The 23,675-nt window shown below is 51.2% G+C and overlaps 1 protein-coding gene and 1 non-coding gene across 12 annotated transcripts in view; one reads left to right on the forward strand and one right to left on the reverse strand.

Moving 5' to 3' along the window:
• The window catches only part of MSI2 (musashi RNA binding protein 2), a 387,830-nt gene that overhangs the window by 259,435 nt on the left and 104,720 nt on the right, over positions 1-23,675 (forward strand). The window lies entirely within an intron of this gene.
• TRNAK-UUU (transfer RNA lysine (anticodon UUU)) lies at positions 10,855-10,927 on the reverse strand. Its single transcript has one exon. It is a non-coding gene; the product is annotated as a tRNA-Lys (tRNA).

The raw sequence follows: 23,675 nt of genomic DNA on the forward strand, positions 1-23,675 counted from the left end.
CCCTTAACACAGTAACAGTTGTCACCGCCGCCTTGTTCCTGACATTTGCGTAAATGTTTTAGAACTCGGTTGTAATGATCCGGCTGGTACAAGGGGCGGCGTCTCATGCTTGGTTGAATGAGGTGTGGGTCCCGGCTCATCGGAGTTTTCCCTCCTGCCAGGGAGAGGGACCAGGTTGATCTCAAACAACAACATTTGATTAAATGCAGCCTAGGATCCTTTTGCCTCTGAGTTGCCTTTTTCTTTCCATAAACAGAGAGTCAGAGAGATAGATGAAGATTTTCTTAGTAGTTTCTGCTCCTCCCAGACAATGTGCTATTAATAGAAGAGGCAGCCTGGTCCCAGTCTGGAAAGAAACATGGTTTGCCTGAATTTATCTCAGGCGGGAGGGGAGAGAGGTCACATGGGAGACCCTCCATTCCCAGAAGTTTAAAGTGCTTTTTATTTTTTAAATATTTAATTTATATGAGAGAGAGAGAAAGCGAGCACAAGTGAGGGAGAGGGGCAGCGGGAGAGGCAGAAGCAGACTCCCCACTGAGTAGGGAGCCCAACATGGGGCTGGATCCCAGGACACTGGGATCAGGACCTAAGCTGAAGGCAGACGCCTAACCTACTGAGCCACCCAGGTGCCCCTCAAAGTACTTTTCAGTTAAAAAATTTTAAAAGCATTTTCCTAACCAAGTTGTGATTAATAAACATGTGGGAACCTTACATAATATGGCAAATACAGAATCTCCCTTATGTCCCTCTTGCTTATAGCTTAAAAGACCCAGTAAGTACCCAGTTAATGAAAGTGGGGAGGTGTCTGGGCCATGTGACAAAGGGGTGAGAGCTTCAGTCTTATGTCACACTGCTGGGTTCAAATCTCAGCACTATGACCAATCAGCTGTGTGACCCTGGGCAAGTTAGAAAGCTTCTCTGACCCTCAGTTTTCTCATCTATTAAATGGGTAATGTTATTAACTCACAGACTCAGAAGGTATAAATGAGGTAATTCATCTGTGTGAAACATTTGTTACCTAGGAGACCATCTTTAAGTGTTAGCCTTATTACTCTAACAACTCCTGTTATTTTGCTCCTACTACCATTACTGTTGCTTGGGGGAGAAAGGCCAGGGCTTGCCGATTGGAGAAAATGTTAACACTCCAGAGTGCTGCGTGCAGATGCTATCAGGTTGGCCAAGATGGGAGAGTATTGTGGGTTGAATTGCATCCCCCCCCAAAGGGGGAGTTTCAACCCCTTTGAGCTCAGAATGACCTTACTTGGAAATAGGGTCTTTACAAAGGTAATCAAGATGAGGCCATGTTGGGTCAGGTTCACCCCCTGTGACTGGTGTCCTTCTAAGAGGAAAGACATGTGAAGGCAGACACATGAGGGAGAAGGTCATGGGACCATGAGGGCAGGACTGGGGGTGACACAGCCATGAGCCCAGGATTGCTGGCAGTGCCACAAGCTAAGAGCTTGGGACAGGTTTGCTCATGGGGACACTGGAGAATGTGGCCCTGCCAACACCTTGATGCCAGGCTTCTAGCTTCCAGAACTGTGAGACACTCAACTTCCTGTTGTTTTTAGCACCCCCAGTATGTGGCAAGCTGTTAGAGCCACCCTGGGGAACACGCAGAGGGCGGAGCAATGCTTTTGGCGGGACAGGTGCCTTTTTCCGGGCCACGTGTCCATGGCAGGCTGGCCTCACTTGTGGCGCGTCCCTGTCAGGTCATGCTGCTCCCGCGGCAAAGCTGCGTGCAGGGGAAATCTGAGACCATGGCCCCCAAATCCTGACAGAGTTAGTGACTTCCCCAGGTTGAACTTAGTCAAAGACGTGAAATTGACCTTCGGGTGTTACATGTATTTTTCAGTAGAAACACTCAAAGAATTCTGAGATTACATTTTTAATTTAGTCCTCTTCAGAGCTCAGCCATTTCTTTGGAAGCCAAAGAATATGCTTCAGAGTGGTGGATACACCAGGTACACTGGGGCGTTGTCAGACCCCCAGCTCTCTCAAGAAGGCAAACCGCTCGTTAGGTGGGTGTTTCCAGCTTGGTTCACTCAGTCCGGCTGCCTAGGGAAAGAAGAGGAAGAGAGAAGAAAGTCAGGAGAGCTTGTGTGAGACGACACACTCTTCCACCCTGGAAAAAATAAAGAGAACACAGCGAGACAACGCTAAACTTCAGAACCTGCCAGGCAGACTTCTTGATTTCTTTATGTCGTCCCAGAAACCCTTCCAGGCAGGAACATGAAGATTTTGCAATCCTAGAGTGAGTTTCTGAGCTAAATTAGTGCAGTCGAGGGTCAAGATGGCGATACCTACAGGTCTCCAGTCGCAGGACGAGAGTGGGCGCCACAGTCTGGGACCCCACATGGATGCGCTTCTCTTAACCCGCGGGTATCGCTGGCAAGGCCGGTAGTACTTAAAACACCTGCCGGGGACGCCTGGGTGGCTCAGTTGGTTAAGCAGCTGCCTTCGGCTCGGGTCATGATCCCAGGGTCCTGGGATCGAGTCCCACATCTGGCTCCTTGCTCGGCACGGAGCCTGCTTCTCCCTCTGCCTCTGCCTGCCTCTCTGTCTGCCTGTGCTTGCTCGCTCTCTCTCCCTCTGTCCCTGACAAATAAATCTTTAAAAAAAAAAAAAAAAAACCTGCCGTGATTTTCCAGTGGTCAAAGATGGGCACCTTCAAGCGCTCCCTACAAATTCAAAATTTCTTCCTCAACTCGCCTCCCCGTCTTGATATCAGGAAGTCATTGAAAGCACAGCCTCGTGTCTGGATGTTTCCAGCGCCGGTGCCTGTGTTCCGGCAGCCGGGGCAAAGCCGGCGCCTCTGCCCCAGGTCTGCGGAGGACGCGATGCTGACATCCGATTTATTATCTCAGAGGCTGGGCCGGTTCAGGGATGATTCATGACTCCCGCTTTCCACTGCCGCTGGAGGTGACGTCATCCATTCTGGGCCCAGAATAGACACAGAAGCAGCAGTGGCCCCTGTTCGGTGTATCTCTCACCCGGCCTGGGCTCCCTCGTGCCTCACACCCAGCTGCTGTGTGTTCACCGGGCGGGCACGGCGGTGGAGCCGGGAAGACCATCGGAAGCATTGCTTTGGGAGAAGGGCCCTCAATGGGTTTGGATGCTGCTGTGGTCTGCGTGGTAAAGTCGAGGAGAGAACTTCCCCCAAAGTTCTCCCCGTCCACTTGTGTTCCTGTCATTGGAACTTAGATTATTCCCATAACCCTAAGAGTTGCTTGACTCCCCGTGACTAACTTTGGCTTCCTTGCTTAGAAATGGGGTTGGCTGGGAAGAACAGGGTTGGGGGTGGGGACTTAGGGCATCCCACAGCCCAGCTGCTCTAAGAGGCCCGTATGATGAGTGATGGCTGTCATGTCCGAGGTTTCGGGCCGTATCAGCGGTTTTCAATCCTGGTTGCATATTAGAATCACCTGGGGAGTTCTTAAACCTGACTGCTGCCTGGGGCCCACCCCCAGATCAATTAAGTGAGGCTCGAGGCTGGAGTCGGGTCGTGGAGGTGATTCGGCGCTCCCGAAGCTGAAGCTAGTGTGCAGTTAGGGCTGGGAAGCCCTGGGTCAGACGCTCTCCGAGGGCCGTCCAGCTTTTAAGTTCACTGAGGCAGGGCCGCTGACCAGGTCGCATGCTCCAGTGCGTAAGCCTGGCGGGGAGGACGTGTCTCCTCCAGGTGAGTGGCCAACGGTGATGTGGGCAGGGGGAGGTGGGAATAATTGCCGTTCTGTTGTGCCAGTTATGAATTGAGCTTCCGTCTTACCAAAAATTCATTGCTGGCTTCCTGTCCCTGGTAGGATAAGGCGTAAGATGGGGACGCTGGTCTACAGAGGCTTTGCAGCCCAGCCCTTTTGTCCTGTCCAGCCTCCCCCGACACCGGGGTCGCTGCAGCCCCACTGACCTCCTGCGCACTGCCTTAACAGGGCCGCCTTCACACGCTGTTCCTCGGGCTGCCAGGAACAGTCTGTCTCCCACTTCCGGCCAGTTCTTACTCACCTTTCAGAAGGAGTCTTAAATATCCTTTACCCAGGGAAATCTCAAAACCTCCAGACTGGGTCAGCTCCGTCAATCGCCTGGGCTCCCAGTTCCTTGTCCTTTTCCTGCATGGCATTTCTCAGTTGTCAGTGATTGTGTTATTGTTTATTTGATTCTTATCTGTGTCCTCCCCATCTCCCACCCATTATATCCCCAGTATTTGGCAAAAGGTATTCACACATAGGACAGAGAGTGGGTGGAAAATGGGCAGGCCCTCCTTGCTGTGGTCCCTGTTCTCCTTTGCCTGAAAACAGAGGTTCATCTCCACTCCCTCTGTTCTGTACCTTCCCCCTTCCCGAGACTTAACGCTCATAAAAGGGAGGTGCAGTGGTCTTGTCTGGAGGAGAGTGTAAGAGCTGCAGGTGTTTTTGGGGGAGAGCTTTGGTAAAGCCTTAACCTGAAGATGGAACGTTCAGGAACACTGAGGAGAAACAATTACCCAGCAAACTAACTGTGGTGTATTGGGTGGGGGAGTGTCTTTCTTAAAAGTGAAAAAAAAAAAAAAATGCTCTTGGTGGGGTTGTAGTTGCCTTTTACAGGTGACCTGGAAGAAAGACGGAAGATGTTGGTCCAATTAAAAAAAAACCCTGCATTCCTTCCCCTAACCCATGATGCCTGGTGGGCCAGCAGGTAGCTCTACTTCAGCCAGTGTCTACACCAGAATTTAAAACACATAATGTGCTTCTCTCTCGAAGGCCAGGTAGAAAGGTGTGTCCTTAGATCTCTGAATTTCCTCCCCACTTCCCAAATCACTAGGCTTGGCATCTTAGTCTTCTTTTAATTAAGTTGATTCATTTGCCCTGGGAAAATTTCCTGATTCAGCTAGTATATTTATGTATAAACTACTCTGGAAACACCTGGCAATTTTTCTGAGTGACAATAAGGAAACATTGCCTGAAAATTATGGTTTAATTTGCTCCCTTCCCATGCTGTCTTACCTTTCTGAAAAATGGGTAAGATTTACAAAAGGAGCTTTGTACTTTGCCCATAGTACTGATCCTGTTTTACGACAGGAATGTATATCCACAATACCTAATAATTTCCCATCGTGTATTTGTAGAACTCTAGCTTTTCATGGACAATGGAATCATTCCTTGGCAGATGGGAAGTCACCGAATTGCACATTTTTTTAAATTCTTTTAAAGATTTTATTTATTTGACAGAGATCACAAGTAGGCAGAGAGGCAGGCAGAGAGAGAGAGGAGGAAGCAGGCTCCCTGCTGAGCAGAGAGCCCAATGCCTGGCTCGATCATAACCTGAGTCGAAGGCAGAGGCTTTAACCCACTGAGCCACCCAGTGAATTGCACATTCTTATTTATTGTGAATTTTCAGGTAGGCCTCCAAAGAGATTGGTGAACTTAGATTAAAAAGTCAGAATAAAAAGTTAGAACAAATGTCCTAATGACTCTGTTTTTAGGAGGTTGCCATTTTAAGGTTGTACTTTGAATGGGAAAGGGAACTTTGTGCATGTTGTGGGGTGGGGGTCGGGGATGGTGCATACGTGAATGGGCTCTGGTCCTTGGTTTTAAAAATGCTGGAATTGGGGCACTTGGGTGGCTCAGTCGGTTAAGTGGCTGACTTCAGCTCAGGTCATGATTCCAGGTTGTGGGATCGAGCCCCACCTACATCCGCCTCCTTGACAAGTGGGGAGCTTGCTTCTCCCTTTGCCTGCTATTCCCCGTGCTTTTGCTTGCTCTCTCCCTCTGTTTGTCAAATAAAATCTTTAAAATAAAAATAAAAAGCTGAAATGAAAGACGTTACAAAGGATCAAAACAGGAAAGTAGGTGCCCATATGTATTTTTGCTTTATTTTAGGCGATTCCTTTATGATGGGATTAATAAAATCCCTTGCTAAAACAAAGACTGGTGCCCTGGTCTGGTCAATTAGCAGTCTGAACTTTTCCTGGGTGGTATAAACGGCTTCTACAAAGTAACCTGAATCCTAAATTGGCACCTCCTGGGTCCAACCCTTCTTCCCCCAACCCCTTTTCTTTTCCTTTTTTTTTTTTTTTTTTTTGTAAGTTTCTTTAGCAAAATGGGGTTGGGGGGGGGGTGGGAAGAAACCGCAGGTAGCCTAGCAAATCTTGCTGCTGCCTGGGCGGTAGCAGCTGGGTGGGAAGAGGAGAGCAGCTGTGTCTGCCTTATTAGTCATTCCATGAAGAAATTGATTTGATAAATAATAAAGCAGTGATATTAGCAACACATGCTTGCAGGTCAGATGACTTCGATGAAAGCCCTTTAGTTAAGTGTGTGTAATGGTTTGACAATATATATGCCTTCTAAAAAACCATCTGTTTTGGGGCACCTGGGTGGCTCAGTTGGTTATAGCAACTGCCTTCGGCTCAGGTCATGATCCCGGAGTCCTGGGATCAAGTCCCACATCGGGCTCCCAGCTCCATGGGGGAGTCTGCTTCTCCCTCTGACCTCCCCTCTCATGCTCTCTCTCTGTCTCTCAAATAAATAAATTTTAAAAAATAAAAATAAAAAACCACCTGTTTTAAAGTGGAAATTGGATTGTTGATGCTGTTCTTAGCCAATATGCCAGGCCTGGTACCAAACGGGCTTGGAGATCTGAAGGGTGATCCCTCTGTTTCATTTGGCCTCTGATCCCTGCCCCCTTTCAGAGGATGCTTAAACTTACTTTGTTTTCCTGTCCTTGCCTTTTCATTCTGCTAACTGTTTTGATTTGTAAAATACTATGCCTCACACCACACTCCTTTATGATGATTTACTGTGCTGATTTTTATCTTTCACCCTAAATCCTTGATAAGAGCATTTTAAAAATGAAATTGCTACCTGACGCTTATAAAATCCTATCTGTCAGGGAAGAAGCTGGAGTTGGGGGAGGAAACGGAACTGAGACTTGGAGGAGGAAGACTGTTTTTAAAGGAACCCTATCGCGCCCCCCCACCCCCGCCCTGAATTCTAGAAGTTTTTTCTTTTTTTCTTTTTTCTTTTAAAGATTTTATTTGTTTTTGAGAGCGAGAATTCATGACCAGGGGCAGGTGGGGGGCAGGGGCAGAGGGAGGAGCAGGGAGCCTGATGGGAGGCTGGATCCCAGGACCCTGGGATCATGACCTGAGCCGAAGGCAGACCCTTATCTGACTGAGCCACCCAGGCACCCTAGAAGTTTTGTTTTGTTTTTTTAATGGGGCATTAACACAGCTTGTCGGTGTATGGTGAGCTGTGGGCAGGAAGTGGGTGAAGCTCATGCATTTCCTTTGCTGTGGATTGAAACTTGATGCCTGGACAGACAGATGGTTGACATTTAACCACCTGCACATTTCTGTCCTGGGGCTCATGGCCTTCCTAACTGCCAGCATCCCCGCTCCTGTACTCTTTTCCTCCTCTAGTTGAGAAGCTGACTTGCCCGGAATTAAGTCTGTGCTGTAATGGAAACTTTTTTGTTTGGCTGCATTCTGTTCTGGAACTCTCCATTTAGCTACACAAGGCCTCGATGTTGGGGGGATGGGGGGCATCTGTAAATAGAGCTGTCTGCACCAGCAGGTCATTTAAATTCTAATACAGTGACTTAAGGAACTCTTGTCTTTAATTCCTGTGACATGGAGAAGACAGGCATTCTCTGCCGGTGATGAAGCTTGTTAACCCATCTCTTTACTGACTCGTGCTTTTATTATTATTATTATGACGACTGGAGACGGTATCGTGCTAGAATAACAGGTTTCTGAGCGCCTGGCAGAGAAGCCGGTAATGGTGATCTTCGGTAGGGATCACGGTGGTCACTGGCTTATCTGGCAGAGGCATTATTATATCTGAGTTTTCCAAAGTGCTGGCGTGAAGACCTGGCATTTACTGTCCTAGATTATTGGGGTAGGGGCAGGTGCCTGGGCAGCAAGGACATGGATCTCCTCCCCCACCTCCCGCCTCCCCCAGGGCCCTGATAGCAGAGGTGCAGCTGCTGGACGCCAAGGCCACGGTCAGTGGGAGGCCCTTGTGTGTTAACTGGCAATGCCGGAGCCATTATGCCTAATTTATCACCCACCTCCTGAAAATATAATCTGCCACCAAAATGACTGCTTTTGGAAACTGTCTTGTCTCTTTTGAGCTGAGACTGGAGACGACCAGACAAGGTTGGGTGGTGACGAATAAAGAAACATTACTTTCTGAACACAATCTTCTGTTACCAGTCACTTTTCAACAGACATTCAATCAAAATGCTAATCGCAGCGGCAACAAGGGAACGTGGTTATTGTAATACTAATTGATTGGTTGGAGGGTGGGTTTTGTTAAGTGCAGCTTAAGATTTCGGAAATATGATTCTCTTTAATTACAGCGGCACTAATAAAAATGAACAAACGATTTGATGATTTCCCAGGTAATGGCTTAAAACATTTTTTGAGTTTAAAATGCGATCTGGTGGAAATGCACCAGAAAAATGGAGCCTGGGTGGGTGGCCTTGCCTTTAGCCAACCCAGGCGTCGAGATTCAAATCACCCTTGGAAGGCTGTGTGGGACCTGCGTAGATGGTGGTGATGGGGGCTCTCCCAGCTGGCCAGGGGTGGTCAGGCAGTGGGTCCTTGGTATTTTCAGAGCTGCGATGGGGGCGGGGGTTGTAGTGTTGCAATCATGTGTTCGTTCTGGGTTTCCTAGGATTGGCCAGGGGCAGAGGGACAACCCCCCCTCCCACAGTACCAGTGGAGGCCCATCCTGTGCTGGGGGCTCTGCTGCATACTGGGGCACCCCCTGTTCCGGAGCTGTTCAAGTTTTAGCAATACTACAGGGACAAAGCAGGCCTAATCCTAGCCCTCCTTCTTTAGGAGCTCCCCTTGTTTCGGAGAGAAGGAGCCTAGGGCCTGTTTAGGCAGGCAGGTGGCTGTGGCCTCCCCGAGGAGCAGATACTTGAATCAGGAGGCAAAGGTATTAGAAGGAGTAGGCAACAGTAAGTGCAAGGGCCCAGGGGTGGGCATGAACGTGGCATGTTTGAAGGGCAGAAGACCATGGCTGAGAGGGAAAATGGTAGGTAGATAATGATCAAGGGAGGTGGACAGATGCTGGACCATGAAGAGTTTGTGAGTCCGGGCGAGGTGGAGGGCAGCCGTTGGAAGGAGGGAAGAAGGGCAGAGACATAGGACTTCTGCTCTGCAAAGATCCCACTGGCTCCTGAGTTGAGGAGGGGTGACAGGGCCACATGGGCAGTAGGGGGAAGCCAGTGGGAGTTCACTATAGAGGTAAGAGGAAAGCTGCCAAGGCCTTAGGCTGGAGCACAGGGGAGGAGGAGAGGCAGTTTTTTGGAGAAGAGACCCAAGATGTTCTCAGTTGTCTGACGCTGGTTATGAGATGCTGGCTCAGTCAGGGCTGACTGTAGGTTCAGGGTGGAGCCGCTGAGGGGATGGTGGTTCTCCTCACTGATAAGGGGACTGCTTTGATGAGAGGAACCCATTTCGGGAAGAAAAATCAATAGTTTTTGTTATTCCCATTGGAATCCATTTGGCGATTTGAATAGATACAGGAAAGGGATACCAAAGAACCCACCTAGTCGTTTTTGCAGAACCCTCACTAAGGAAGGGATGTTCCAGGGAGCCCTGGGTCAAAGTCGATTTAGTACACGGGGAAGCACGGAGATGCAGTTACTGTTTGGCCCCTCGACCTGCCAGGTTTTCTGGCTTGAGCAGCCCCTCCCCCACACTGCTCTGTCGGCTGGATTCATCCAGAGGATTTCAGGAAGGATGCTGCATCCAGGAGTGCAGGCGTCATTGCGCCTGTCAACCGAGGAATGAGGGACCCCGTGGGCGCTCCTCCTCTGAGTATGTGCCTTGGGGTCTGGGTTCCCTGTGCAGGTCAAGGCCAGCCCTGGGGTTCTAAGCCCCGCCCACTCCCTACTACTTTGATTTCAAAGACGTAGTCCCTAAAGAGGGGCTCGCCTTTTTGTGGCCCTCACCATGCAGACCAGACATGGGACCCTTTGAGGTGTGGGGTACCGTTCTGACAAATCGTCTAAAATCAAAAGGCAGGTAGCAGATTGGTGTTACTGGGGTGGGAGTGGGGGCCTAATTGGGGTGGGGAGGCAGTGCTCGCCTTCCTTTCAATTTGTCAAGCTTTCTTTCAAAAGATCTGCCAAAGAAGAAAGGGTAATTAATAGGCTTGAAGTCATTTCCGATGTGTCAGGATTTCTGCCTTGCTTCCAAGTGATAATGTTCGCCGGCTCTGGGCCTCTGGGGAGCCTTCCATCTTATTAACTTGTCTGGAAGAAACAGGGAGTGGGGACAGCTCGGGCCAGTGGGTGACAAGAAATAAAGATTTGTGGTGTGGTGAGCTGTAAACAGCAGGGCCAAATAAGTTTGGGGTGGGGGGCGGGGAGGGAGGGTGACTGCTCGCAGGCGCCCGGGCAGCATGAGTGGGAGGGCTAGAGCTTCCTGGATCAGTGACCCTTCCCTTGCCTGGAGCCATCATTCAGGGGGACCCCGAGGGAAGACGGGCTTTTAATGAGTGACCTGGAGGCACTTAGCACATTTGGTGTTTGCCTCTTCACACCTATTCTCCTTGTTCCTTAAACAAGATAATCCAGTACCCTCCCCAGCTCCCTCTGCCCACACGTAGACCCCAAGCTCTTGACTTAGCCTAGTTTCACGGTGCCCCATGGTATCAGCCGGTAATGTCTGGGTTCAGCATGTGAATAGGGAATCCTGTTCTCCCTTCGCTTCTGATTGTCTTCATCGCCATGGCTTTCCTGTTGGGGTAACTCTTTGCCTCCTTTTCCACCTCCCCTTCATCCCTACCCTCAGCAGTGAAACCAGTCACCTTCAAGAATTAAGGGCTGGGTGTGTATCTTTTATTTTTTTTCCCCAAGTAGGCACTGAGCCCAGCGTGGGGCTTGAACTCACGTCCCAGAGATCAAAAGTCGCATGCTCTGCCAACTGAGCCAGCCAGGCGCCCCTGGGTGAATAGTTTTTAAGGAAATGAGTGAATGATGACAGCCATTATGGGGCACTACTGAAGCTTGGTGCATCTCCTTTACCCCCTGGCCACTCCCTTGACCAAGGTCACTCAGCTAGGGTGAGGTGGAGAATGGGATTTGGAGCCTGGAATCCTGCTAGACCCTAGCTCCTTGGCCCACCCTGCTGCATCTGCATCCAGAAGCAAGGCTTGTGCACTTGACCAAGAGATTGTAGCTGATGCTTGACGCCCTGCTGCATGGAGGAAGAGTGGGTTGGAGACAGTCCTTTTAGTGGGTCCGTTGAGCCTGGCATCCAAGCGTTTAGAAGCTGGTTGATGCTGGGGCCACTTTACTGGCACTGGTCCTCCCCCATATGAGGTGGAAGCTGGCCTGCTTCCCCCCCACCCCTAGCCCCAGCTGTCTGCAGACACCATCTTTTCTGAGCCAATTAGGAGAAACCTCAGCAGGATTGAGCGTAAATGCCATGGACAAATGCCACTTGTAAGTGTGACCAGTGATAGGGAGGGGGGCTTTGCAGACTGTTGTCAGAGCCAGAGTGGGGGCTTTGGCTGGGAGCAGTAGCTGGCAAGGCCCCACGGCCAGCCTGGGCAGGAGAGCACCCTGGGCAACCCTTCAGGATCCACTGACAGATCTCCATATCTTATACTGTTTGGGCCTTTACCTCTTTCTTCTCTTGTGTTGCAAAAGTGCTTAAGAAGTAAAAGTCGAGTGAGTATAGGAACCCCAAGGTAAATAATGCCGGCTTCAGCTGTATGCAAGCTGTTCCTCACACACTTTGCTTTTCTTTGTTTAAAATAGCAAGGTTTGGATTTTTTTTGGGTCATAAGGAAAGAACACGGTGTCTCTTACTCTGTATTTTCTCCCCCCTTCTTTTTACCATTTCTCTTCCAAAAGGAATTTTGGAGTCAGAATTGAAAGTTAAGCAGAAATCCAAACTCATTCTCAGTGCTTCTTAATTCCCCTCTCCTCTTGTTGTCATCTTTCTGTCTGATCTATTGGAAGCCTGGCTGGAAAATTTGGGAATTTTTCAGCCTGGGAAAAATAGGAGGCTGAGGACTTCTTTCCCTTTTTTTTTTTTTTTTAAGGAATGCTTAGGGCAGGATTCAGAAGTTCACACATCCAAGATCTACACACACACACAACACTCACACGCTAACACACTCCTTCTGTCTCTTGCCTGACCAAATCCACACTGTAGACATCTGAACCCCAGGCCTCACCTCACAGAATTTTTCGGCAGACATTTTTCTAATACACCGAAAATTGGGAATTGGTAGGGAAAGAAGATGGTTTTAGAAGATACAAGTAAAATTTGAGACTAATAACCATTCTCTTTCATCAGTATAAGAATGATCTCTTCCTATAGTTTTTTGTTTGTTTTTTGCATTTTTAAGGATTTTTTTCTTTTTTTCAAAGTGCTTTAGAACTGGCATAAAGGCTCGCTTCTGTGGGGGCACTGTGGGCTTCTGCAAGCCGGGACTGAGAACGAATAAAGTCCTCTTCTTTCGGCGCCTGTAGGTAGATGGTACTGGGACACGGGGAACAGTAGTATCCCGAGGACTAAATAAAGCCTCCTTTGAGGCTGAACCTGAGTGTCCAAGGGTTCCCCTGCCAGTCACAGCTACCTTCTGAATTCCTCCTGCTGATGTGCCTGTGCACTGAGGGAGAGGCCCTCCTCAGACTCCCCTCACCTCCTCCCCCCCCCCCCCGCCCCCGGAGAATCCAGTTGGCCCCAGATTTAACTTGGCAGGTGCCAAGCACTTGTCCCCAGGTGGGAGGGGGCCGGTGTGAAGAGCAGCAAGCCGGGGTCCAGGTGGGCCGAGGAGACGTATTGGCGGCAGCCTGCCTGGGACGAGGTGGCAATTGGATTGGAAATTGGTGTTCAGCCAAGGGTAGAAATCAGGTGCGTGAAGCAAACTGGCTGCTGTGTTAAGTCTGTCGATCCCCGAATGCACCCGTGGGTCACACATGCGCACACAAGCGCATTCTCAAGCCCTCTCTTCCCTCACTGCCATATCCCACCTCCTGTCCCCCACCTACTGCTGAATCTTAGCTTCAGGTACAGGTGTGGAGGTTAATAACAAGGCATTTCCCAGTTGGCCCTTTGCTTGAGAGCCTTCTCCCTAGGCTCTGAAGGACAGGAAAGGATTTAAAGGGACCACAGACATCAGAGTTGGACTTGAATGTCCACTCCTGGGGACAGGGGTTGCCTGGGAGGTGGTTTTAGGCACCGGAGTCTCCTCTAAAAACAGAAGTTCAGATGGGAGTTGGGCCCATCCCAGCCTTCTCTCACCATTGGACTGGAACACCCACCCTGGGCCAACCAGCCTGACTTTTCCTTACCTCCTTCATCTTCCGGAAGGATTGACTTCTCTACTCCACTTGCTGCCATGAGAGGCTCTGCTTTGTCCAGAGTGCTCTAGACCCAGGCCATGTGACCCTCAGTAGGTCTCCCCTCGCCCTGCCCCAGGACTGGTTACATACTGGGGTGCTGTTCTCCCGCTTTCTCGCGGACCCTCAAGACTCATCGTTCATGAGACTTTACTGCCGAAGCCCCCAGAGTAACCCACATAACCCACAGGGGAGTTTCTGTGGTTTAATTGAAGTTCAGAGTCCTGCTCTCTGGTCTGTAATTCTTAACTCCCTTTCCGAGGGGGTCCTAGGAAGCCCGGCTTGGCTTTCTGCCGGCTTCGTGTCACTGAACGAGGAAGCCAGCCATATTCCCACCTGCCTACTCCCATCCCGGCCTCCCCCTCAACTCAACATCCTGCTGCCTCCAGACCCTGGGTCTCTGCCTCTGGGGTACTCTCTGCCCCAGGCCTGAAGTAACCAGGCCAGACACTAGGTGTCGCCATCCTGGCCCTGACTCTCTGGAGGTCTTGGCTGATGGGCTTTCCGGAGCTCTGTGCGATGGTTTGTTCTAATCCCTGTTGACTGGTGACCCCTCTCTAGTGTTTCCTCGGGTTCATACAGAAACTTGGTGTTCCAGTGTTTCCCTAATCAGAAGTTCTAGTCCTTGGGCTGCTCCCGCTCTGAGCCCCGACGCGGTTGACCATTCTCCCTGTACAGCCTTGATTCATGTTTTTCTTGTCCACAGTTGTACGTGCTTGAGCATTTTAAGGCACCTCAAGTACTTTTAGAAAACCCAGGGGAATGTCACCAATAAATAACTCTGTAACCACATGACGGTGGGACCGCCTAGAATTGGTAGCGTCCAGGAGCCAAGCTCTCCTGAGTTTTTCATGCTGATGCAGCTTGGGCTGGGGAGTCTTTTGAGAGGGTGATACTGGTCTTTGAATGAACCCTTTATCCCACCAAAACAAGAAAAATGATCCGAATGACTTAATTTTTTGTTTTAAGAATTTTGAGCACCCCTGGGAATAATGGGAGATGCCTGGTAGATTCCAAAGTGGGCTCAGACATTGCTGGGTTGGAGACGCAGCCTTTTGTCAGCCGCCCAGCCAGGACGTCCCCCTCCCCCCGAAGGCCTAACTCTTAATGGCCCCAGTGTTTCATTTGGGCAGCCCTGATTGAACTGGACTGATGGGCACAGAACGCGGGACTGGGGGCTGTGGAGGACGCCAAGGCTCGGCCAGCTCAAAATTACCCATTTTAAAGCTGTTTGGGAAGCCAGAATGAATGTTGGTATCATCTTTCACTTGTGCAATTTTTCAAAATTCAGCCACAGGTTTTCCTGGAGTCCTGGCTGGGGTTTGATTTTTTTTTTTTTTTTTTTTTTTTTCTAAGCTGGGATGAAGGATAAAAGAGACATTTATATGGTAGGAGGGGGACTGGGACATTGAACTGCCTTTAAACGATGTAAAGAAACCCTTTCTTCTCCCTCCTTTCCCACTTCTGCTCTGGTGCTGACTTTGAAAAACCTTGCTGGAGAGGCTGAGACCTGGAGCACTTTCTCGAGCTGTTTCAGAGGTGGGATTTTTGAAATACGCAGGAAATCTACCTGACCTCGGAATCGTCTGTTGGTTCTCATAGCGGAGGGGCAGAAAGGGGGCTGCATAGGGGGCCCGGCCAGTGGGCCTTTATGGCCGTTCCTCCTCCTGGCCAAGAGAGAACAATGTTTTGAAGGCCTGTATTTATCGTGAGAGAGCAGTGTGGCCAGAGAAGTGGGTCCCTGACTGAGGGATGGGCCCCAAACTTTTCTTGTGAAGCACAAGCAGGCAGCCCACAAGTTTGTCTTTTTCAGGAGGAGAAAAAATTTAAAACGAAGCTCCAGAGAGAGAAGTTTTTGCTTTGTTTTGTTTTTCCGGTCTGGTGCTTCATGGAGGCTTAACAATTCTAGTAGGGCCCTGAAAATGGCAGAGACCCCAATCCCCCCCCCTTATGGGCTCCCTAACTAGAGAGGTTTGCAAAGCTTAAGGGGATTAATGCTCTTTAAACCTCTGCACTGTTTCCTGCTCCTCTTGGGATCCGGGTGCTAATAAAGATGTACCAGCTTGGAAAGGCTGGTAAACACTGCTCCGTTGCCATGGCAACAGGCGAAACAAGAAGGACATGGAGTATTGCTAACAAGAGTCCTTATGATCAAGAGTTTAAGGAGGAAAAAAAGGGGGGTTCTTAAAAATGCAGAGAGTCTGGGTGCGGTAATTAGACTTGGTGCTCTCAAAGTAAATTTTATAGTTTTATAGAGCATTACTAGAGTGCCTTGTTGCTTGCAAAGTCACCCTCCATCAAGTACCAGGAGCAGCAGCGCAGAGCCACCAGCATCTTCTGCCAGTTGCTCTGGCGAGCCTGGGGCCAGCCTCAGACCTCTTTCCTCCCCCTCCTTGGTGAGGGGTCATGCTGTGTATTCCCTTGCCTAGGACGAGTTAAAAAGCTGTTTCCTACTTCTTTGGTGGTGAGAGGTATGAGGGGAACATTCTGTACCCGCCTTACATCTGGGATGTTGTCGTTATTAGCACTGATGAGCAAGGAGAGCCCACTCTTACCAGAAAGTGTTCCCTATTCCCGGTCACGGGACTGAGGCTTCCCCTGCTCTCCCTCCCTCCCTGCCCCTTCTGGCTGCCTTGTGCGGCATAACTGTTGTGCCCATTTTTGAGATGAAGAAACAGAGGGGTTAAGGACCTGGCTCGGGAGGACACAGCCAGCTAGGGGTTGAGCTGAGATTTGAACCCAGGAGTGGCTGGCAATTGGCCCCTGGACCGTAGCTTCGTAGCCCAACTCCCAGCCAGCCATGCCAGCCGCTGAAGTGCCCGTTCCCAAGTCCTGCCTGAGCAGCTCCCGCAGCCCTGCTAGGATCTGCCGCCCAGACGTGCTGAGGTTTCTCAGGGAACCTAGGAACCTGCTCCCGTGTTCCTTCCCTCCATGGTATTTGGGCAGTATGATGAACTTGGAGAAGCTTGTGCTTCTCGTGTGTACTTTTCAAGTTCAAGTTCTAGGGACCGTGGGTAAGAAGTCAAGCAATGGGGGCGCCTAGGTGGCTCAGTGGGTTAATCCTCTGCCTTCGGCTCAGGTCTTGATCTTAGGGTCCTGGGATCAAGCCCCACATTGGGCTCTCTGCTTGGCAGGGAGCCTGCTTCCTCCTCTCTGCCTGCTTCTCTACCTACTTGTGATCTCCATCTGCCTAGGCTGCCCAGGCTGCCCCACTGACCACCACCCCCTTCCTGGGTAATAGTGCCTGGCCACTCAGGCCAAACCTGAGGCTTCATCCTGGGTGCCCCCTGCACACCTGGCCAGTCTCTGTTCAGCCCCAGTGTTCACTGGCATGCCTGCTGCAGGCGTCCATCACATCTCCCTGGCACCTGTGGTGACTCTCAGGGGACTCCTGCCTCAAGACCCCTCCACCCCCTATCTGTTCAGAGAGATCTTTCTGAGCTACAATTCTGATCATGCCGAGGTCGGTGGCTTCCCAGCCAAGTGCCCTTGCTGCCTGAACCATCCTTGCCTGCCTCTCTGCTCCCCTTCAGCCTGGGCTGTCTGCTTAGTATGTCCAGTGCCCCCCCCCCACCGCCGTTCCTTGACCACCAGGGTCTCTCCCTGCTTTTGCACTAATGAACCGCCACACACCTTTCCTTTGACAAACTCCTGAGGGTCTCCAGGACTCAGCCTGGGCCTACTCCTTCCTTCCAGATCCCTCCCCCCGGCCTCCGTAACTCTAAGGACCTTGCTAGTAGGAGACCAGATTCTGTTCTTCTTGGTGTCCTCAGCCCCTGACACATAACAGGTACCCGGTACGTGTTTATTAACTAGAAGAAGAGTGTTTGGCCTCACCAGGTTGCCATGGCAACAGACTCCACAGCCCTTGAAGGTCAGGTGACTCAGGACCTTAGAAGTCCCAAGGTCACAAAGCAGTGGCCCCGCCTGAAGTCCTCCCCCTACACCAGGCAGGCTGCGGAGCCCAGAATGACCACTTCCTGGTGTGACTGTTAAACCCCGTGTCTCTGAGGTGCCAGCAGACCATGCGAAGACACTTCACGCCCTGGGTCCGTAATGGTAACACGTTATCTGAGCTTTGTTGCTTGTAAAGTTCTTTTATGCTGTTATGCTTGGAGCTGGATTGGAATTGAACATGGGATGTCCAGTATCCATCAAGAATGTGATGGTAAGGGGCGCCTGGGTGGCTCAGTGGGTTAAGCCGCTGCCTTCGGCTCAGGTCATGATCCCAGGGTCCTGGGATCGAGCCCCGCATCGGGCTCTCTGCTCAGCAGGGAGCCTGCTTCCCTTCCTCTCTCTCTGCTTGCCTCTCTGCCTACTTGTGATCTCTGTCAAATAAATAAATAAAATCTTTAAAAAAAAAAAAAAGAATGTGATGGTAAACATTTAACTTTTTTTTTTTCCCCTGCTCCTTCCCTACAGTATCAGTTTTCTTATTGAATTTGGGAAGTGATAGCAATGGATTAAGTTGCAGTGGAGATTGCCCTAAAAGGAAATGATTGATAATCCGTTTAGGTCTGAGTTGCTTGCTTTTCCCCTCCTGATTTTCTTGGCCACTTTTTCAATTACCAACTGTATTTAGTTTGGTTTGCTCACAGTAACTCATTTCCCCTTCCTCCAGGATCTGCTGCGAAGTTGTAATGTAATGCGGGAGTAGTGACATCTAATTATTTCCCCGAGACATCAGTTAGAAATGCAAGAATACATCTTCCTTGAGGTGGACAGGCAAGGATCGCGGGGCTGTGAGGCAGAACGTGTCTGTCCCAGCACATCAGCCTCCGGGATACTGGGAAGGAGGTCAGGATGTCCCGCAACTGCACAGCCTCCCGGTCTCTGGACTCCGTGCCCACGTGGCCTTCCGGGGGCAGAGGTCATGTGACTGAGCTCCCAGGTGGACCAGTTGGCTCCCTCCTGGGAGGACAGCTACTCAGAGGTGCATGTCACCTTGTCAGCTTGTCTTGGTTCTTGCCCTTGTCTTCTGAGCTTCCTTTTTGTTTAACTCCTGTATTTTTTTTTTTTTTTTTTAAGATTTTATTTGAGAGAGAGAGAGAGAGAGTGCGCGCTTGCACGAGTCAGGGGAGGGCCCGAGGGAGAGCAAGAAGCAGACTCCCCGCCGAGCAGGGAGCCTGATGTGGGGCTCGATCCCGGGACCCTGAGATCATGAGCTGAGCCGAAGGCAGACGCTTAACCAACTGAGCCACCGGCACCCTGTTTAGCTCCTATCTTTAAAGTGTTATGCCATCTACAAAGTATTTTCACTTGTCCAGTGTTGATAGCTTGGATCCTTCCAACAGAACTATAATGGTAAAGAAACAGCTTTGGCATTGGCCCTCCCGGATTAATAGGCATACGGTGTCTGCCCCTTGGTTGGTGTTCAGTAACGTTCGTTGCCCAGGACGCCTTCTCATGTGTGTGTATGGGTCTTGGGACTTCCCTGTGTCACAGATGGAGAGACCTGTCCAAGATGGTTCCGTGGCTAGAATATAGACCCCACGATTTAGGATCGTGAGGGCACCCCCTAATTAGATAACATTGCTCGTCCCTGCCTGAGGAGTGAAGTGGTGACTTAAGCCAAAAGAATGGCAGACGGTGTACCAGATTATCCCCTCACCTAACATCTTACTAAGTCGAGGGCCACCCTCACTGGACCCCAGTAGTGGACAGACTTCCTCATCGTGGACAAGGCCTTCGGGATTGGGGTTGGCTCATTCAAAGCCCAGGGAACGTGAGGAACTTGTAGTCTCTTCTGCCCATAGTATTCTTCCTGTTGACTACGAATAGAGTCATGCAACCTTCTACCAAACAGGACGAGACCAGGAGTGTCCCTGAAAAAGGCAGGGAATCACCTGGAGGCTGGAGGCTTTCTGCAAGAGTCGTGATGGAGTGTTAAGGCTCTGCCTTTGGGCCAGGCCCCATTTCCCTCCTAACTCTAATGCATAATGTGTTTGGAATGAATTCAGTAATGCTAGCACCGCCCAGCTCAGTTCACAGCTAAGTCATTTTCAGTCCCTGTGGACTCTGTGAAGTCTGGTTTGCTGAAGGAGAACCCTATCTTGGAGGGCGTGGGGCCAAGGGCCAAGTCGGTGGGTGTTGGCTGGTCCCCTGCAGTGCTGGGCCAGGGGTGGGGGGGGTGTCCCTTCTGCCCCCCGCCCACAAGGCAAGGCTGTCTGTGCCTAAGTCTGTCTGCAGCCACTCCCCATTTGAGGTTGGGAAAAGGGGGAGACTCAGAGTGTCTCTTGAGAGTGCAGAGTCCCTGATTCCGAAGAGCTGTTGCTGAGCGAGAAGCAGCCCCAGTTTTGGTCGGAGTTAATGGGGTGAAACAGAACCATTTTCCTGGGCACCAAATATTTCTTCTAAATGTTCAGGTCCATAACCAAGGCAGCTAAGTCAGCGGATTGTCAGCATTCCAGAAAGCATGGTCTCCCGGGGTGCTGTGCTGCCCCCAGGACTGCAGCTGACTTAGCCCTCCCACACCCCCCTTTTTGGTTTTCACTTCTTTTGCTAAGAATGAGAGACCAGGAGGAGCATTTCTCGTAATACCCCCCCCCCCCCCCCGCGCCCATTTTCCCAGCTGCCTGGGGTGGAGCGCACCGGCTGCAGGCCTGGGGAGCCGACAAAATAATGAAATGAAGGCTCTGGGGAGGAGGACGGACTTTGGAGTTATGGTCTTGGCGTATTAGGCTCCTCTAAGTCGACCAATTCAGAGTGCAGCCAGCCGAGGGAAGACAGGCCCGAGAGCAGCCTTTAAAAAGGTTGTTTTAAAACAGCCTTTAAAAAGGTTGTTTAACCATCTGGAGCTATAAATAGTATCTTTCCAACAACTAGCCAAGATGGTCTGTTCCCCCTTTGGGCTCTGTTGTCGGGGCTCTATGGCCTGGAGTCCATGCATGGGGGGCAGGAATGTGGATGCCTCCCCACACTTTGCGTCTTGGGGACCCCCAGCGTTTGGTGAGACTCCCCAGCCTGTCGGACAGCATGGGGACAAGGCCCTTGCTGGCTCGAGCTGCCTGCCCGTCTTTCCCGGTGGCATAAGAGAAAGCCGCCCCTGTAAGTCACTTGTCCCAGACCCAGACCCAGACCCACCCTGCTACCAATTCTAACCCACCAGCCCTGCCCAGAGCAGAGGCCAGCCTGCTGGATTCTGTTGTATCTTTGTGGCGTTCCTGAGTCTCAGAGCCTTCCACGTTCTTTTTGGTTTGGCTCACATGCATCAGGAACCCACAGGCTCTTCGACATTGCCATTTTAATTCACACCCAGTCTCCATTGGCACCCCAGAAAGAACATTACTTAATGTCCAAACAGGCACGTCCTATCCACGGAACTACAGAACGGGGTGGTGTGTGCTGCACCGACTTTGGAGAGAATGTTTGGGCTGGAAGACACCTATGTGAGGACAGTGTTTGGAAAGTTAGAGCTGAGGAAAGGAGGAGATGGCATGCACCCTTTGCCCACCCCTCCTGTCCCAACCCCCGCCCCTATGACAAGGCAGTTCCCCTCAGCTCATCTTTCCCGACCAGCAGCCCCATTGCAATGGGGGTCTCTCTGGTTGGGGATCGGCTGCAAGGGGAGGGAGGGCCTTGGTGGAAGTTGAGGCATGTGAAGCAGGGCAGTCTGGTCCCTGTGTCCCAGAGCTTGCTTCAGCTCTACCCATGACCGTGTAGACCCTAGTGGTAGAAGTGGAAAATCCCAAGGGCCACTATGAGGCACTATGAGGGAAACTAAAGGGACCATGTTCTGATGACCGCCTATAGCCCGAATGATGCCTGTCCCCATTGCCACGCCTCAGACAGCACCCCTCCAGCTCTGCTTGATGTAGCCCCTGTCTACCCAGGGGCGCCTGGAGAGAGTTTGGCTGCTGTGGCCCAGTGATTCCTTGCATGGGCTGGCCCATGCTCCTGCAGAGGTTTCCTGAAGCGGGAACCGGGTCTCTGATCTGGGCTGGTCCATCTCTTCAGCATGGCTCCTTGGCCACGGTGGGTCAGTAGGAAGACGAGAAGGTGGAGTCATAAAATGGATCCTGCAGAGTGCCAAGTGGGTTGGGGAGGGCCCCCAGCCATCTGGACTTGCACACTGAACATCCATGTTTAACAGGTTTCAAAGTGGAAACACGTGTAGTTCTGGAAGACTAGGAGTGGGGCAGCGAAGGAGACAGTTTAAGATTGCTGCTTGGTATCTCCCAGTACAGTAGCAAACGTGAGAAGCTATGACCGGGCCCGGGAGGGGCTCATTGCACACGGACGTCTTCGTAGCTTTGCCTTGCCAGCTGGCTTCTCTCAAGTCTTTGGAGGGAAATTTTGCTCTTTTAAAATATTTGGCGGGGGAGGTCGCAGGAGGAGATTTGTGTGTGTGTCCTGGGCCCCTCTGCTGAAGCTCTGGGAGTGGAGGGACTTGGGGTGTTCTCTGCCACCCCACCCCCACCCCGGGAGCTCTGGAGGGAGGTAGGGTGAGGACCTGCACCAGACTCTGGGGGGGATTTCCAGGGACTTACACAGCCTGCTTGGTGAATGTTGTCCAAAGCTCTTCTCTCTGTACTGCTTCTTCCCACCCCCTCCAAACCACTGTGTGTGGGGAGAAGAGTGCTTGGGAAGCCGGGATTCTGATAGCAGTGCCTGACTTCGGAAATATCTTCTAACAATGCCCCTGCTCAGCGACCTTAGGCAAGTGGTAGGATGTCTCTGAGCCTCAGACTCTTCCTCTGCAAAATTGGATAATGGGAAGTCCTGTCCCCTCGGGTTTTGCAAGGTGTCATTCAGAGGATCCGTCTATAGTTCCTAGCAGGCCTAATCAGACCTCAGTGAAAGAGGTAGTTGTCACCAGCACAGGCATGCCTCCTAGTGAGTTTTTGCTTACCTGATCTCTGCCAAGTGACAGATTGTGGGGTTCTGTTTTGTGGGCACCCGGGGAAGGAGGCACGCCAGTTTTATCCCATTGGAAGTGTGTTAGGAGCAGAGGCATGGGGGATGGAAGGCCCACCATGGCCCTCCCGGGCTGTGCGGCAGTTGCTGTCCTGCTGGGAAGGGACCATGACTTAACAGCGCCCGCCTAGTTGATGACGCCAGTCATGGTGAGGTCAGTGCCTCAGCCCCCAGTGAGAGCTCTGTGCCCAGGCCAATCCGCAGGTCTAGGGAGTTAAGCGTGGATGAGGCTTTTTCTAACCCTGTTCTTGAGTGATGCTGCAAAGACCCCCATGACCCAGAAGAAACTGCAGCCTCAGGGTGGGAGGACGCCAGCAAGGGCGGGGCTGGGTGCTTTGGAGAGGGCTCTGCCGGAAACAGTAGGTGGGGCATTTGATGTTCTCGCCCATCTGCCTCAAATATAATACAGATGGTCCCTGACTTACGATTTTTTGACTTTACAATGGTGGGAAAGCCATAAGCATTCAGTAGGATGTGAATTGTGAGTTTGGATCTTTTCCCGGGCTAGCAACGTGCGGTAGGATGCTCTCGCGTGATGCTGGGCGGTGGGATGCCGCCCCCAGTCTGCCCGGAGATCATGAGGGTAAACAACCTGTAACTTACGACCATTCTGCACCTGTACAACTATTCTGCTTCTCACTGTCAGTACAACAGTCAGTAAATGACATGAGCTAGTCAACACTTTGGCATAAGACAGGCTCTTGTGTTAGATGATTTTGCCCGACTGTAGGCTAATGTACGTGTTCTGAGCACAGCTCAGGTTGGGTAGGCCAAGCTGGGACGTCCAGTCAGCTTAGCTGTATTAAATGCACTTTCAACTTCTGGTGGGATACGACCCCCCTTGTAAATCAAGGAAGGCTGGGGCACTTGGGTGGCTCAGTCAGTTAAGTGTCCAACCCTTGGTATCACGTTTCTCAGGTCATGATCTCAGGGTCATGGGATTGAGCCCCGAGTCTGGCTCCAGGATCAGTGGGGCATTTACTCTCCCTCTGCCCCTCCCCCCACTTGCATGCGCAGGCATGCACACTCTAAATAAATAAGTAAAATCTTAAAAAAAATAATAAATCAAGGAAGATCTGTCTATCTGCAGCCGCTCTGCCCATGGCAGTCCTGGGCAGCTCCCAAACAGCACACAAACCTCTGCTCCCGCTCACAGACTTGTGGTTGACCGTATCCAACTCACCCATTTCTGGGTGGTTTGATTCTGGGAAATCCCACACGGGCTGTCCTGCAGCCAGTGGGTCAGACACGCACCCCCCACCCCCGACCTGGCCTCCCATCCCAGCTGCAGTCTGGAAGTGGTCTGAGCTGTGAGCCCAGTTGCTCCCTTTCTCCTCCTCGGTCCGCTGTCCAGAAAGGAGACTGTGCGGTCAGGAGGCAGGAGGCTGTGGGGAGGGACAGCAAGGTAGGAGACC

Source organism: Lutra lutra, chromosome 16, assembly GCF_902655055.1.
Source record: "Lutra lutra chromosome 16, mLutLut1.2, whole genome shotgun sequence".
Classification (NCBI taxonomy): Eukaryota; Metazoa; Chordata; class Mammalia; order Carnivora; family Mustelidae; genus Lutra; species Lutra lutra.